This window comes from Canis lupus, chromosome 17, assembly GCF_011100685.1.
Source record: "Canis lupus familiaris isolate Mischka breed German Shepherd chromosome 17, alternate assembly UU_Cfam_GSD_1.0, whole genome shotgun sequence".
NCBI classification, from domain to species: Eukaryota; Metazoa; Chordata; class Mammalia; order Carnivora; family Canidae; genus Canis; species Canis lupus.
In genome coordinates, this window is record NC_049238.1 from 26,652,185 (window position 1) to 26,669,159 (window position 16,975).

Here is a 16,975-nt window from a genome sequence, read left to right on the forward strand (position 1 = left end):
CCAATATAAAGAGCAGCCTGTTGACAGAGGTAGGTGTCAAATGACCAACAGAAAATGATAGATAATCAATAGATAACTAATAGAATCATGAGAAGGACCTTAAGTAATAACAGTTTCTAAAATGTGTCTTCAAAATTAGTAAGGTTTCTTTTTTTTATAAAGATTTTATTTATTTATTCATGAGAGTTACAGAGAGAGAGGCAAAGACACAGGCAGAGAGAAGCAGGCTCCTTGCAGGGAGCCCAAGGTGGGACTCGATCCTGGGACCAGGATCATGCCCTGAGTTAAAGGCAGACGCTCAACCGCTGAGTCACCCAGGCGTCCCCAAATTAGTAAGTTTTTAAAGCATGGGATGCACAGTATAAAAAAATAGAAGAGCACTAAATGTGTATATCACAAACCAGACTGTCCCCACATTCAAGATCTGTACTCCCATTTTGCCAAATCAACCATGTTTAAGTGTTTTGTTAGAGTATGTAAACTTCATATTTTGCAAGAAATTGAGAATCACTCTCAACATAGTTGACGCCAATTTGTACTCCCATGGACTGTTTTGAGAATTCTTACTCCTCCACACTTGAATGATATCTGACAACGTCAACATTTGGATCTGTCCATCTGATATGTGAAAAATGAGGTCTAATTTTTATTTTCTGTTGTAATTATGAGAGAAGTTAAATATCTTTGAGTAGCAAAACTGTGGACAATCTTTAGTTTAATGCAGATGGACGACCAGTTTATAAACTTAGCTTCGTAATTTCTTTTAAGCCAAAGTATCTGCTTTTCTCGTTCACCTGTTAATATCTTCCTGTTGTTGAACCTTGCCTCAAAAGTACTTCAGCTTCTTTCGAATGAAAAGAAATCAGAGTAGTGACTGACCCCCGTGGCCTGCCCCCTTCCCTCACTTCCCCCAGGAAATTCTCCTTCTGGCTCATTCCTGTGGGAAATGAAGGAGATGATGTAGGTTTGTTGACGGTATTTTATACAGAAGATGGTACATCGCCAAGCCCAAGCTTTGCTTGTGGGAAATGTCACTTTAGTGAAACCAAGATAATAGGAAATTAAACTTTGACTCTGGTACCATTACCAAAGCTGAATTTCCCTTAGCTTGTTTATCGGTGTTCACTTGAAAGAAACACACACACACACACACACAAACACACACACACACACACACCTCTGACTGCTTTTTGAAATCAAATACATTTCCTGCCTTCTTCTTTCCTCAGTGCTCTTACGACCAGCCTATTTATAGCCCGGGAAAGGAAAAAGCTCCACTGGAGGCAGGAAAACTAAGTTCAGAAAGAATAGGAGGAAGTGTGCCTGCCATTTAGCCAAACAACCTTTAATTCATTGAGCTCAAAGCTTAGCAGCTTCACTGTCGTCCTTAGGCGTAAACAGCTTGCAAATTTGACATTTTTTTCATGCTTTCCCCCTTTGGCCGGCATCAGGGCAGTGGAGGTGATGGCAGCATTTTAGGAGACAGGACAGGAATCTCTAGGTAGTTGCACGCGTGGAGGAGAAACTTGTGAGGGGTTGACGAAGCAGAAAGAGACATTTGAACAGAGGGATGAGCTGGAAATGATTGCACGTCTGCGACTTAAGGTAAGTGTCATTTTTAAGACTGTCCATTGTTGTGTCTACACGCACATGGCGAGCAATGGGCGTTCGCCAGGGACGCGTGTGTGCTGTGAGGGCAGGTCCTCAGGAAAAGCTCGTAGGCTCGTTTCTATTTCTGAAGAAATGTAGAAGTCAGTCTTGGCCATTGACTTCTTCAGTTTTTAACAATGATAATTTTTTTTTTTTTTGGAAATAGTAATTGTTTCCTTAAGATAGCTTTTTACCCAGTATGTTTTCTTCTGTTTTGTCATCACCAAGGGATTAAGTAGTATCAATAACTTTACTGAAGATCATTTTTGAAAATAATTTGAGTTTTTCTGTCCAATCCTCTCGAATTGCTGATAAATAATCCATGTACCGTTTCTTTGATCACTTCTGGCTTATTTATTTATAGTTTTGTTTTGATTTTTTTTTTTGTCACTTCTGGTTTAGAGTCCATTGAAATCAGCTCTCAAGCAAAAAACATCAACTTTGGAAAAGTTACTTTAGCTAAAAGTTAGTATTTTGTAGAAAAGTAAGTGAAGATAAAGTTGTTGTTTAGCTAAAAGTTAGTATTTTGTAGAAAAGTAAGTGAAGATAAAGTTGTTGTTGTTGATACAAAGCTTCTTTTCCTGGACATTCATTTTCAGACAAAGGAGAACCTTCCAGAAGCACCCAAAACAGCCTTGAACAGCTCCAGTGATAGAAACTGTTCACAATAGTTATTTACATTTAAATTATGATTTCAAAACATTCGTGTAGTATACGTTTTCTGAGTGACCTGAAAATTGCCCCTGGCTTTGGAAGTGGAAAGGTCTAAATAGAATGGGTTAAATCCAAGAACAGTTGATGCTGCCCACAAAAACTTGGAAAGCTTCTAGGGACATTCCAAATTCTTTTAACATTCCTTGCCATCAAACAACAAGGTTTGTTTAAATGATGCACCATATTTGCATCCACCCCTGAAAATACCTACATTTGTATCCTGGAGTCACTCAATTGATGTCACAATGACAACAAAGGAGTAAGTTTCTAGTGGTCTACTGAAAAGAAAGAGCAGAAGGAAACGTGTTGCTGTTATTTTGGCTTATCCCAGTTTGAGATTGGTATGTTTAGAATCTGTTGCAAGGAGATAGCAAAGCTGGAAGCCAGAAAAGCTGAGCCAGCCAGATTGCAGCTGGTGCAAGGAGGCCAAGCCTTGGTTTTGTCTCCATATGGAGTTCATTGGCCATTGTCTTTCCTAGGAGGATTTAAGGGTTATTTTTTCTGATTAAAAAATTATAATTCATTCCTTGGAAACCGTAGTAAAATGTAGTATTGCTTGAAGAGAGAAAATACGTTTCTTAGTTGAACTTAAACCATCCACATGAAGAAGGAAAGAAAATTATGTTGGATAAATATGATGGATCTGAAGAAACAGATAAACTCTTCCCACTTATTTCCAAGACATTCCAGTGCTACAAAGTCAATTCTGAGTCTGCCTTATTATTAACACAAAGTGAAATCCAAGGTAACCTAATTAATTGCCCACCCTACGTGGGTTTGGTGTTGACAGTGATCCTGATTTCAACACAACTTTCTCATTTGACACATTTGTGTATTTACACTATGAGAATAAAAATGTTTTAAATACTACTGAATGTTTAAATAATAGAAAGAATTAGGAGTTAGGCATTTTATTCTAAGAATGTATTGTTTTTCACTTTTAGAAGTCTTATGGTTGGACACTGCTTTCTGGATGCCCCACAGATGCTTATAAATGTATTCATGAAACACCAGTTATTTAAAATAGATTTTGGGGGGTTTGTTGAATAGCTTTGCAAGTTTCTTGATGTACTTTTAAGCTTCTGAGAGCATTTTATGTTAGAGTTAGCTAATTATGAGGGAAAGAAATTGTCATTTTTAAAACTTTTCTATTAATTAAATAGAAATTTATTGCTGGGTTTCCAGCATGACTCTTGTAATTGCTGTGTATTTAGAGGTTACATTATAGACCCACCTCTGTCCCTCACATTTAAATATCAGTGAGATCAAATTACTGAAGAGATGGTATGAAGTGGTGAGAAATTGAAATGTCACCACAACCTGTAGGATGTGTTGAAGTGGAGTGTGGAGAGAAGCATGCCAAGGTCAGGCAGCTGTGCCCACCTGGCCTGGTATCATGGGGGCAGGAGGCATTGCATATTGGTTTTAGTGTCTCTATGAGCACCTTAAATCCAGATAAGTGGCATCTGAGGTTTTCTTTCTCCAATGCCCTGATCCCCTTACACCCTATATAACCGGTTAACAGAGGCACCCCACCACCAAAGCATATTTATTAAGTTTTCCCGCAGTCTTTACCTTTGATAACTCAGCATTTACTCAGAGAAAGGGAATTCCGTAAGACACAAAGCATCCCACAGGAAATTAATTATTAATATTAACCAAATGAATGATGTAGATAGTGGGTACCAGATAAGGAAGTCCTGATTCAGGCAGGCTCCATGGAGTTATGAAGGTGAGCTGACTTTGCAGGGCAGAAATCTGATGGGGATAGCAGGAGATAAGGGTATCCAAAACAAGACTGGAGCTGTATATGTGGGCCTCTGCACATTCCTGTGAGATAGGAATATTCTTGGTGTGCTTAGGATTAGGGATGTCAGATGAAAACCAGGATTCCCAGTGAAAGGTGGATTTCAGATAAACAATGAACTTTTTCTCATGTAACTATGTCCTATTGCACAGGTGTATATGAAGCCAACTGCACGGGACACACTCGATTCAAAAATATTATTTGTTATTTGCCTGAAATTCACATGTAACCGAATGTCCTGTGTTTTAATTTCCTAAATCTGGCCACCATAGCACGGAGCTGTGCGTCAGCAGCTTGACAGGGGCAGAGGCCGTGAGCACATGGGACAAGAGAAGCGTCTGGAGGGGGTTGGGGTCAGAGTGTGGTGGGACTTTAATGCCAGACAGAGGAGTCTAGAATCTAATTTAAAGCCACTGGGAAGCCACTGAGGGGCTTTGAAAAGGGAAATGACATCAATAAAATTTGCCCATTCAAGGCAGGACCTGGTGGGGCAAAGAGAACAGGTTGCCAAGGCCTGGGTTCTGGTGACAAGAGAAAGAAGGAAACTAGATGGAGACACATGAGAGAAAAAACCGACACGCTTTGTAAACTAATTGGCTAGGGTTACAGCAGGAGAGGAAGCCTTAGAGAGGATGTTATGTTTTATAGTCTATTCTAAGGAATAGCCAATCCGAGAGGTAGCAGCAGTCAGGGAGTTAGGGAGATGAGGATTTTGGTTTTAGACATTTTAACTTTGATACCCTGATGGGACAGTCAGGTAGAAATCCCAAGCAAACAGCTGGAAATGGGAACAGCTTAGGAGGGAGATGAGAAGCAAAAGAGATTGCAGAAGCCAGCACAGATGGGGCATTTCCTACATGCCAAGCCTTCTATGTCCAGTCTCCTGTTTCATGCTCACAACCGCCCGTGGGCAGGCTGCATGGCTAGCCACATTTTATAAAAAAGGGAAAACAGAGGAGAGGTTAAGCAATCTGTCCAGGACTCCCTAGCTAGGGGGGCAGAGATTGGAATGCAGGTGTGTAGGGAGGGGGACAGGCCCCTGTTCCCTGCTAATTCCCCGAGAGAAGGTCAGGGATCTGCTCTGAATTCCCTTTCTGCATCTGCAAAAGTCAAAAGGCACCAGTCTTTCAAGCTGTCACCCGATTTTTACCTGGATTCCTGGTCTTTAATTTTTTCTAACTGGTAGCTCTCAGAATTCTGCAGCTTTTGGTGCATCTCCCCGAGGCAAAGGGACGAGTTTGTACTTACATTTATGTATTTGCGTGCTTATTTATTTCCGAAATTGGTTCTCCCTTCAATGCCTCGTTTGTTACTTTTCCTTGCTTATCTGGTGAATTCAAGGGTATGCTGAAAGCAGGGTCTAGAAGGTTAAACCCCTTTCTTTGTCCCTGGCTGCCCTCTCGTGGCCGTGCCAGGTAACGATGCCCCGGCCAGGCAGGGACCGTACAGGAGCAGCTAGAAGCAAGCTCTTTAGGAAACCAGTTCACAGAACCACTGCAGAACCATGTGTGGGCTGCTGTGCTAGGAGATTCTGGAAAAGGACTTCATGGAATTACATACCCCTCCCCTTACGGTTGGTTGGTCTGAAGGGCAGTTTGAGTAGGCCAGTTTCAGATTTCTCTTAAACTTTGTAACCATGAAAAATATGTCCCCCCCCTTTTTTTTAAAGATTTATTTATTTATTCATGAAAGAGAGAGAGAGAGAGAGGCAGAGACACAGGCAGAGAGAGAAGCAGGGTCCATGCAGGAAGCCCAATGTGGGACTTGATCCCGGGTCTCCAGGATTACGCCCTGGGCCGAAAGCAGACGATCAACCACTGAGCCACCCAGGCGTCCTATGGCCCTTCTTTATTTTGTTAGGGGGCACATATTACCAAGTTTGCTTATTAAGCTTTTAATGAGCATATGGGCTTTTATTGTTAAGAATGTTTCCTAGGCCTTTTCTTCTAAATATTTACTGCAAGATACACAGTATAGTTTTTAGTCAAAAGTTAAATAATCTAACTTTCAGGAATATATCCTGAGGAAATATTCATAGATTGAGACCAACACGTATGTAAAAGAATGTTTATCTATTTGTAACGGATAAACTTTGCACAAATATACAGAATTAGGAAATTGTCAAATAGTGTTCCACAATGTGGAATTTTATATAGCTATTAAACTGCATTAAAATATTTAATGTTTATAGTGAATGTTAAATGAAAAAGAGAAGGCAAAAAAAATTATATATAGGGTGTGATCTCCTTTTCTTAAAAATTATATATGTTTAATGAAAAATAGTTAACTAAAATTTACATATCAAAATATTAACAATAGGGAGCACCTGGGTGGCTCAGTAGTTGAATAGTTCAGGTCTTGATCCTGTGGTCCTGGGATCAAGTCCTGCATTAGGCTGCCCACAGGGAGCCTGCTTCTCTTTCTGCCTGTGTCTCTGCCTCTGTCTCTCATGAATAAATACATAAAATCCTAAAAAATATATTAACAATAGGAGTCTTTGGTTAGGGGGATAATAAGGATTTTTATTTTCTGCTTTGTCTCTGGGATAAACATGTTCCCCAAGACAAGCATGTACCACCCTTATAGTCGGGAGCCAAAAACAGCATGTCTTTAAGAAGCAGAGAGCTAAGTCCCAGTGTTCTAATTTCTTGCTGTCATGGCTGTCACGGCTGACAATAATGTCTGTGCTAATTCAGCCCCATTTACGGCCTCTTTGCCCAGTAAAGAGCTGTATCCTGTTTATGACAGCATAATTCATTGTAATGGAAAAGATTATGATGCACTAGCCTGGTCTGTGACTTCACTATATTCATCAGCAACAGGAAACAAAGACACACACATTTTTTTCATAATTGTTTTAGTAATAATTGACAATTGGAGGAAATGAATGGCAGAAAACAATTATGGGCAGACAAGATGGTCAGCAGATCAGACTGGGAAATGCAAAGGAGCCAGTCTCAGTTTTATTCATGCAACGATTTCAGAACATTACAAAGATAGTATTGTTTTGTTTTCAATCCACTCCTGAAATTGCTGTTGTTTTTACCAGCAGTTACACAATTCTTTGCTGGCAGCAGTGATTCCCCAATATGTTTTTGGTTCGGTTATCTGGTAATCGCACATTCAAGGATTTGGTGCTCAATTTTTTATGTATATTAATACTCAGGGTCAGTGTGAACTTCTCCTTGTGCATGTGTGTCCACTACTAATGCTCCTTGAATAATGAACTAGCCATTGGCTGCCCATACATAAAATCCTAGAAGTTTTATTTTCTATTTGAGGTAAAAATATCAAATTCATATTTCTATTTTCCATGAAATGATCCTTGGTCTTCATTTTAGCAGCATGTGGTTGGGGGGACAAACAACAAAAACTCAAACTCATGGTTCATTCTCCAGTGGAATGAGCACAATTAGCAACCACTGAGCTGAAATGTAGGCTGTGTTATCAATTAGGAAAGAGCTAGGTGAGGCAGGTAGTAAATACACCATACTAGGATTTCTCTTCCCTTAGTGGCTTGTGTTCATAAGCATCACTCCATTGTCAGGTTGGGTACCATTAAAATTCTTTGGGTGGGGGAACTAAACATGCAGGGCATGCTTTAACCTTTACTGCAAGTCATATTCTCCTCTGATTAGCCTGATTTGGAGTAAAATTCTGCAGCAGCTCTTGCTTCCAATCTTAAAGAACTCTTACAGGTCATGCTATTTTTGTGGAGTCCTCTAGACCAATGCTGTCCAAGAGAAACAAAATGTGAGCCACAAATGGCATTTTATATTTTCTAGTTGCCACATTAAGAAATAAATAAAAAGAAAGCCACTTAGTTGACTGGGCCACCCAAGCACCCCCATAGAATTAGTCTTTAAAGTATAATTATTTAACTCAGTATATAAAAGCATTATCATTTTGACATGTAATCAATATAAAAGAGTGTTAGTGAGATAGTCTACGTTTCTTTTGGAGGAAGGAGAGGTCTTTGACATCCAGTGTGTATTTTACTCTTAGCACACATCTCAGTTCTGACAAGGTTCATTTTATGTGCTGAATGGATTCAGGTGCCTGGTGGCTCCTGTACTAGACAAATCTAAACCAGAAGAGCTATCGTTACATAAATAGCATCTGAAGTTTGGGCTGTGAGATCCTACTACCTATTCAGGACTCAATCCTCTCCTCTGTGATATATTCAGCCGGCCACTCTTATAAGTATCGACGAAAACTGAATAACTGAAAAGCAAGCAAAAGATTGGCCGTGTTGGCCTATGAGAACAGTTCAACTGTTCATTTAGACTGTGTAACTAATGGATGCCTCACTTGAGAATAGGGTAATAGAAGTTTTTAAAAACTCCCAATTTTTGAAATCTGGGTTGTAAGAAACTTTATTTCATAATGATGTTTTCACATGAACTTAGGCATAAGAGTGGATCTCATTACATAGCCTAAAACGAACTTCCAGAAAGCATTATGAACGTTGTTTCTAATAATGCATAAAACTTAGTACAAAGAAAGAAATCTTTAGTAATTCATACACACACACACACACACACACTCTTTCTAACATTGTGATCCCTTGCTGATGTCTTTTCTGCATTCTGCATTGTCTTATTTGAAGAATAGGAAGTATGCTTCAATAATCCTGTATAACTACTATGCCCTGGGGACTCTCATGCCAGTCAGCTGGAGCGATAAAGATAGCTCTGTGTGCTAAATATGGGGATACAAAAATAGAACTGGTGGAAGTGGATAAAACTAAAAGACTCTGTAGGTTCTTGTGGCTCCGCCAATGGCAGAGTCCTGGAGACAAGGGCCCCGAAGTCCTGGCAATAAGTCCCAGCCCCCTGGACTGATCATAGTTTGGGTTCATTTCTTATTCCATAAGGGTTTGTTTATGAGAGCTAGATTTAAAGCAGTCAGAAAACTCTAAAATCAAAATAAAAGTTAAAGACATTCACAATGTAAGTAATGACCACCCATCACATGAGTGGCAAATTGGTAGTGCACCAAAAGCTTGCTTGTAAGAATTTTCTCAGCCCTCTGAATTCACTTTCCATTTCTCCCATAGAAACAAAATCACAAAGTGACTGGATATGCACACCTAAAGTGCCGTGTACTTCCAGTGAAATTATTACAATATATTTATATTCACAGTATATTACATTAAATTGTTATTCTTTATATAAAAATCAGGATTATTTTTTATGAACATGGATTAAATTATTAATCCATGAACATGGATTACATTATTGCAATGCAGTCATCATGAAGTATAATTATTAATGTATCACTTCTCCATTAGCATATTATATCCTACGTTAATAATATGTTAATAATCACATTGATTATATATGAATAATTAAAACAAAAAAGAACATGCACAACGCACAAATCACCTTATGTCCAAAGCAACAAGCACTGATAGAGGAGCTAAGCGAGCATCAGATGTTGCACCGGGCATGCATGGGAACTAGTATAAAAGATACTAGTTTGTCCCTGAATATTGGTAAGAAAGCAAATTCACCAAAGAGTGAGGAAACAGATGGAATTCTTTTCTAAGGAGGCTCCCTTGCCTACATGACTGGTCGGTGGAGAAGACCTTTGCATCTGTATGTCTGAACTTTGGATTTGCCTTTTCCTTAAGGATGAAGTACATCTGACACTGCTCTTACTGTGTAACCATAATTAGGATCTTTTTTTGTTCCCAAATAGGGTGAGTGTTTCCTAAGTAACAGTAGGCAGAGAGGAAGGTGGAGAGAAAGGTTGCGGTGGAGTATATGTGAGTACATGAGGCAGAGGTTTGTGCACAATTGCTCAGGTCTCCAGTGGGGGAAGAAAAGCAGAGTGGCGGGGACTTGGCTATAGGTCTGTGTTATTCCCTGCAGCCTCCAGGGGCAGGGGGGTGGAGGGGGGGATGGGAGTGGGGGGTGGAAGGCGAGGAGGCAGGCATGCGCAGCTGGTCTCTGCATGTAGAGGGTACTTTCTGACTCAGTTTTTTGTATCTTTGTGAGCTGTGAGCTCTTGGATCTTGCAGGTATGACCACGGCTTTTTGTAACCACTAGTAAATGAAGAGCAGGTGGCCAAGTTAGGCACTGGCTAGCCTTCAGGCACGAGGAGCACTGGGTGGTTCCACACGTCAGCAAGAGAACTGAAGGACATTTAGGTGAGTGGAAATTATGTGTGTAGCTCAAGGACAAGAGTCTAGACCGGGAGAATAATGTGTTCCCGTGACTTCCCTCTTCTGGAAGCCCTTCCTGTAATTCCTTCTGGCTGGGAACGGGGAGGCTGTCTCTCTGGTTATGGAGGTCCACCAACCAAGGCCAAGGGTGGCGGCGGTGCCGCATGCTGCTCCAAGAGGTGTGCCGCACCTGGAGCATGCACGTCTGTGTTTCCTGCATCTGAAACAACCTCTACCCCCCCACCCCCACGATGAACCCATCCTTCTTCAGGGTCCTCTCTCTCAATTTCTTTTACTTCTAGGACATTTTCTTTAAAACCTTCACCGTGGGAACTACAACCCAGACTGCCTAAAAAATCTGCTGCCCATACTAGTTACCCATTTGAATTCTCTAATTCCACTGCTGAAATTCTCAGTGTGTCTTCTGGAAACCTCACACATTTGTTTTCTCATTTCTCTTTCAAGATTCTAAACACATGAAATCAGCTGCTCTGTCCTCAACCCCACTGAAAATACAATGTCAGAAACTTTCTAAATGATGCGGGAAATAACCTCTTTCCACTTTTATTCCTCTTGATCCCTGCACCATTTAATAAACTAAAATCATCCTCTATTGAAATCTGAGGTGTCACATTGTTCCTGTTTTCTTTCAGTCTTGATAAGTGGTTTTTTTTTTTTTTTTCCTCTGTCCTCAGTTGCAGCCATTTACCAGACATCCTTGTCTTCCATTTCTCTCTAAATCCTTTTTCCCAGGATGCCTGGGTGGCCCAGCGGTTGAGCATCTGCCTTTGTCTCAGGGCGTGATCCTCAGGGAGTCCCGGGATCGAGTCCCATGTCGGGCTCCCTGTGAGGAGCCTGCTTCTCGTCTGCCTGTGTCTCTGCCTCTCTCTCTGTGTCTTTCATGAATAAATAAATAAAATCTTAAAAAAAAATCCTTTCTCCCTCAGAGAGTCTGTTCATGGCTTCCATATGTAAAGAACCCTGTGCTTGCTTATCTAGCGCTGAGGGAATTGTAGCCTGCATTCTAGGACCAAGCATCTGTCCGTATGTTTCTACTCGATGTTCCATCATCACTTCAAACTTAGCCCGTCCAAAATAAAAATCCTACCCTTCTTCCCTTATCTACTCAGCCTCCCTGTGTTCTTTCCTTTTATGATGACATCATCCCATCTGGGTTGGAGCCATCTTTCCTCCATCTTGTTCTTCACCTCCTGGTAACCCAGTAGATCATCCTTCTTGTTAAATGTGTCTCACATTCCATTCCTCCCTTCCTGTCACTAGTATTTCCATTCTCAGTCCTAATCCTAAATTTTTACCTAAATCCAGGACTCTGTCAGAAGCCATCCAGCTGATGGCTGGCTCTCGCGCAGGCTCTCTGCTCCCTTCACACTCACCTCCCCACCCTCTTGAGAGAATAATCCGGTCTTGGAGGGTGTTATGACTTTGATAACATTTGTTAAGTAGAGCCCTGGGTTGCTGGATGGCGAGCGAAACAAAAGACCACAACAGACACAATAGAGAGATTTACTACTCACAGGTCCCGGATGAAGCTCACTGCACACCTTAGGGGCTACACAGGGAGGTCAAGACGGGGTACAGGCATGGACCCGGGTACATGCCTTTATTAGAGGCTGTGGGTGGAATGCTTTGGGGTTCCTGGGCTCAGGCCAGATTAGTTGATTCAAACCACAAAGTATGGCTTTTGGTAAGCTCCACTGGGTCTTACCTAAGGGTAGCATAAGGAAAGGCCCTGGGAGGCTGGGGAGGCTTTAGGGAAGTCCTGTAAGGAACTCACGTTAACCTGTCACGCTGTGGTGTTATCTAAGGCAAGCCCTTGTGTGAGGCTAGTGGGGCTAGTGGCTAATGGATGCTGAGGCAGCAACACCATGATGCAAGGCTGCACACTACCTGGGATCTTAGCCAAGTTTCAGTGAATGGAAATATATTCAAAGTAGTTATATCGGTTATAAGAAAAAGTGTTTGTCATGAAAGCACAAGAAGTAAAGCTGAGAACTGCAAGGGCCTCCGTCCAGAATCTAGGTGATCAGAGCCTGAAGCCATCAATGCTGGACCATGATGGTTTCTACCTCCATTCTTCAGAGGCTCTGCTCACCTCCCCTGCTTTCCCTGTTGCCTTTCCTACCTCTACCTCACCAAGTGCAGGACAGAGGATGTCCATCAGCTCCTCAGTATGGTCTTATTTTTTTCAAGTACTGGTAGAAATGGATAAATGTCTTGCTTTCAATTCCAAAGTCTCGAGAAAGAATCTCACTATCAGAACAGCTTAAACTTGCCTCAGGTGTCAATTTCCTGCCTAGTCATTTATGAGCTTGGCAGAAGAGTCACAGTGCTCATCCTGAGGATGGTGGCAGTTTTTAGAAAAGAACCTTGTGCTTGTATAAAAGCTATGTCTTACACACCTGGCCGTCAGTGTAATAGAGCATTTTATTTTATTTTTTTACTTCTCTCTACCAGACCCTAGCCAACAGGTCTCCTAACTTTGCCTGAAATGTCACTCTCTATGTGGATTTCCCTGTGCTGATCTAGGTGACTGGGGTTCCGCCACTCCCCTTTCTTTCTCTCAGTCTAAATCCTATAGGCTTCTAGACCCTGTACATATCTGCCCTGTTTGATGAAGACACCATCAGTCTTCAAGGACATTGCCCGCTTCAGACACACTATAACACGCCATCTATCTAATACATTTAATCACATTATGTTTGGTGATACTACTTTCACTTATCAAGTCATTAGATGCCTGCATGGTTCATTTTCCAGGACTTTCGTTTCTCATCAACTTAGCTATAAATTCCCTGAGATATAAGCCATATGAGGATCACTGGAACCATCTATCTGCAGGTTATCACACATACATTCATAAGAAAATAAAATTTTAAGAATGGTGTGATTAGAGTTGATTTTTTTTTCTTTGTGCTTTTCTGTACTTTTCAGATCATTTGTGGTGAACATACATGAATTTTGAAATCACACGCATACAAAGAAACACAACTCACTTTTCAGAAACCATAACCATTCCAAATAGGAACGAGTGGATCCCTGATACCTTGACATAAAGTTTGGTTAGCTGAGCTTTTCTAAATAATCTTGTGACTTAGGATGGTGGTATGGGAAGAGAGATAGTTTTGAAATCTGGAGCACAAGACTGGGAAGGGTGGCCAAAGTAGAGAGCCTTGGGATAGGCCTGGCCCACAGGGACTGCCAAAGAGGATTGAGTATTATAAAGAGTGATGAGTATATTGTACAGACCTTGAGTGTTCAGCTAAAGAAGGGTGTAACACAAACCTTTAATTCCTCTTCTTCCTTCTGAGATCCCATTCAAATGAGGTCAAAGATTTCGGATTTGGTTTTTGTTTTGAAGGTTTTATTTTATTTATTTGAGAGAGAGAATGAGAGAGAGAGAGAGAGAGAGAGCAATCATAAGCAGGTGGAAAGGGCAGAGGGAGAAGCAGGCTCCTTGCTAAGCAGGGAGTCCGATGTGGAACTCTATCCCAGGACTCTGGGATCATGACCTGAGCCAAAGGCAGACATTTAATGGACTGAGTCACTCAGGCACCCTGCTGTGTTTTTTTAAAGTCACAAATACACAGTGACAATATTTTGAGAGCTGGAAAACAGACATTTGGCTACTAATTCAACAATAGAAATCAGAAAATGAATCCGATTTACACTGACAAACCCTTCAAAGACCCAGGAATTAGTAGCCCAGACACCCTGAAACTGCAGGTGAAGATGAGGCCAATACGAGGAGGAGTGGTTCAAAATCTTAAAAAGCAGTTAGCTTTCCAGATCCCTGCCCTACTTCACACAGTTGGGATACTGCCCCTCTCTCACTGTTTTGCTGGATTCTGGTGGTTTATTCTCTCAAGAAGTTAAAACATGGGGTGTGTAGACTGGAGACTCTGATCCTTGGATGGAACCCAGCTAAGGCAGGCATTATATACTTAAAACTAGAGATTTAATTGAAAGTGAACACCAGCCCTCTACTCCCACTCACCTCCTAGAATGGTGTAGGCAAAGCAGAAAATGTAACTGCTAATAGGTTCTAGGTTTTGTATCTTAAGCCTTGACCACAGAAGAAGGATGTTCTGGCTCCGTGTCTGAAAAGCATGGGGCAGTGACTCATAGGGTAGAGAATCATCTGCCTGAATCAAATCAGTTGTTCATCCCTGAAACACTCAAATGTGGCCAAAGTAAGACAAGAACTAGGACTACTCCACTTTGGGTCACATGCCCGTGCCCATCGCTGGACCAATGAACTTTGCCCAAAATACCAAAGAAGTTCCAAAGGTAGGAGGGACAGATGAGGTTGTCACTAAGAGTGGGCATGTTAGGTGGTGTCAGAGATGTCAGCTGAAACTCCTTAACCTCCTCTGTAGGCAATGGTGTTATGTAGGCAGAGGTACTATGAAGGCTTAAAGCTGCTTTACTAATGTAAGAAATGCAACCCTGTTTGTTCCCTGTCATCGTCTTTTTTTTTCCTTTTTAAGGATTTTATTTATTTATTCACAAGACACACACACACACACACAAACACACACAGAGGCAGAGACCAAGGCAGAAGGAGAAGCGGGCTTCTCGCAGGGAGTGCGACGTGGAACTTGATTCCAGCACCCCAGGATCATGCCCTGAGTCGAAGGCAGACGCTCAACTGCTGAGCCACCCAGGCGTCCCTCTGTCATAGTCTTTTACGGTTTTTCTGTCTTTTGATTCCTAGTCTGGTTCAGTTTCCATGTTAGCACCCCAGTGATCAGATTCCTAGATAACTGGGCAGGGAAGGGCATGTAGAGGTGCCTTTCATGGGCAGTGGACTGTAGGACTGACCATTCCCAGTCACCTAGGGTCTCCTCCACCACTGCCCACGCAGCAACCCCAACATGTGTCAGATCAGTAGAGGCTGGGAGAGCGCTGCCAAGCACACACAGCCAGAGGAGCCACGTGGCCTCTTTTTGGAATAGTACTAAAGAATTAACTTCTGGGAAGAATTTCTCATCTGTTTTCCAGATAAGATTGATTAGAACCATCTACCCAGTTTTGCAGATTCCATGAAAGAATGGATGAATTGTCCCGTCTGGCATGGCTATGTTTAGTTCACATTTCTCAGAAGAGTGCTGGCTCCGCCAGACAGCGGAAGCCTCTTTACCTTCAGACCTCCTTCTGAGAAGAGGAGCTAGAGGTCCCAGATGTGAGCCCCAGGCTGGCCAGAGGGCCTCACTACAGGTAGGAAGGGTGGCCTCATTTGGTATCCACTAGACAACTCCCTGGACTTTTCATTCACCTTTTGCTAAGGTTCTGGCAGCTAAACATGCTTTCTATTTGCCAGTTGTCCTTGCCTCCCTTACATTTCCCCACCCTCAGCCCTCCCAACCAAGTCAGTTCCCTTTGTTATTTTTGGTATAAAGAACTTTCCTTCCATTAATTTCAAGGCTTCAGAAAAGCAGTTAAAGAAGGTTGAGTTGAGGAAAGACACCTGATCCTCTTTTCTGTGTACCCACACACACACACACACACACACCCCCTACACCTGTGGAGCTGAACTGATTAAAAATGGATCCATCCTTTTGCTTGTTATTTAATAATAGTCTTTGCATTTTGTTGGTGAGTTCAGGCAGTCCATAATGCTATGAATAGTTAATAGCATTATTTTCTATTTAATATTCTTTTCCTTTCTTCTCCTCATTCTTTTGGACTTTTCAAAGTTTTCCTTATTCTAGTTTCTCCCCTCTAGTGTTTTGGAAGTTACGTCTTCTATTTCTTTTCTTGTAAGTGGTTGCACATAAAAGACATTTTTTGATGTAACAAAGTCTAATGCTAAAAAAACAAACAGAAAACTAAAGTCTAATGCTAATGTCTTCATCTTGACATCTTTTTCTGAATAACACAAAGGCCCTAGAAACCTTTCATTCTAATCTCATTCTCCCATCTGTCATCTTATCACTGCTGAAAGTTTTAGCTCTACTTTTTTTCTCTTGTAAACAATTTTGTTGAGGTATAATTGACATATAATAAAAGGTGCATATTGTAAGTATATAGTTTGATGTCTTGATATATGTAGACACCCAGGAATCCATCACCACAATCAAGATCATAAACGGTCACTTAAAAAATAAAACGGATCAGGTTCACACTCAAGCGTAACTGGCAACATGTGACCAAGGCCTGCTTTCTGTTACCCCTTTTTACTTAAGAAGTTCTGTGGTTTCTGGACAGAATTAACTATAATAATCATTCATCAAAGCCCACTAGCCATGTGCCAACTGCTTTATAGTAAATTAGTTCTCGTTGCAGTCTTTATTCTCTTTAATTTTTAATTATAAAAACAGCAGAGGTTTATTATAAATAAATGTATTCAATATAAAAAATTAATAGTGTGAAAAAAGAAAGACTTGCAACACTTGCAAGTCTTATTTTCTTCAGAGTGGATATATGTCTATTGCCCATTATCATTGAAAATATCATTGATATTTTCTATGCATTTGAAAGCATACATGATTGTGATAGAAATGGACCTTAATATATAAGGGAGGGGTTTTTTGGGCTTAAAACAATAATCATTTATTTTTTTTCAATAAGGAAAACTTTATTGGTGTTCAATTTGCCAACATATAGAATAACA

At 41.1% G+C, this 16,975-nt stretch overlaps 1 protein-coding gene across 4 annotated transcripts in view; it reads left to right on the plus strand.

Annotated features, from left to right (window-relative positions):
* The first annotated feature begins 1,281 nt into the window (after positions 1-1,281).
* The window catches only part of RASGRP3 (RAS guanyl releasing protein 3), a 98,750-nt gene continuing 83,056 nt past the window's right edge, over positions 1,282-16,975 (plus strand). Inside the window, exons 1-3 of one of the 4 annotated variants that reach the window (XM_038561248.1) lie at positions 1,282-1,605; positions 9,875-9,941; positions 10,197-10,326. The gene's annotated coding sequence lies outside the window, so the exon portion shown is untranslated. Of the gene's footprint in view, positions 1,606-9,874; positions 9,942-10,173; positions 10,327-16,975 lie in introns of all 4 variants that reach the window. The other 3 variants (XM_038561250.1, XM_038561249.1, XM_038561247.1) reach the window with 3 other exon arrangements.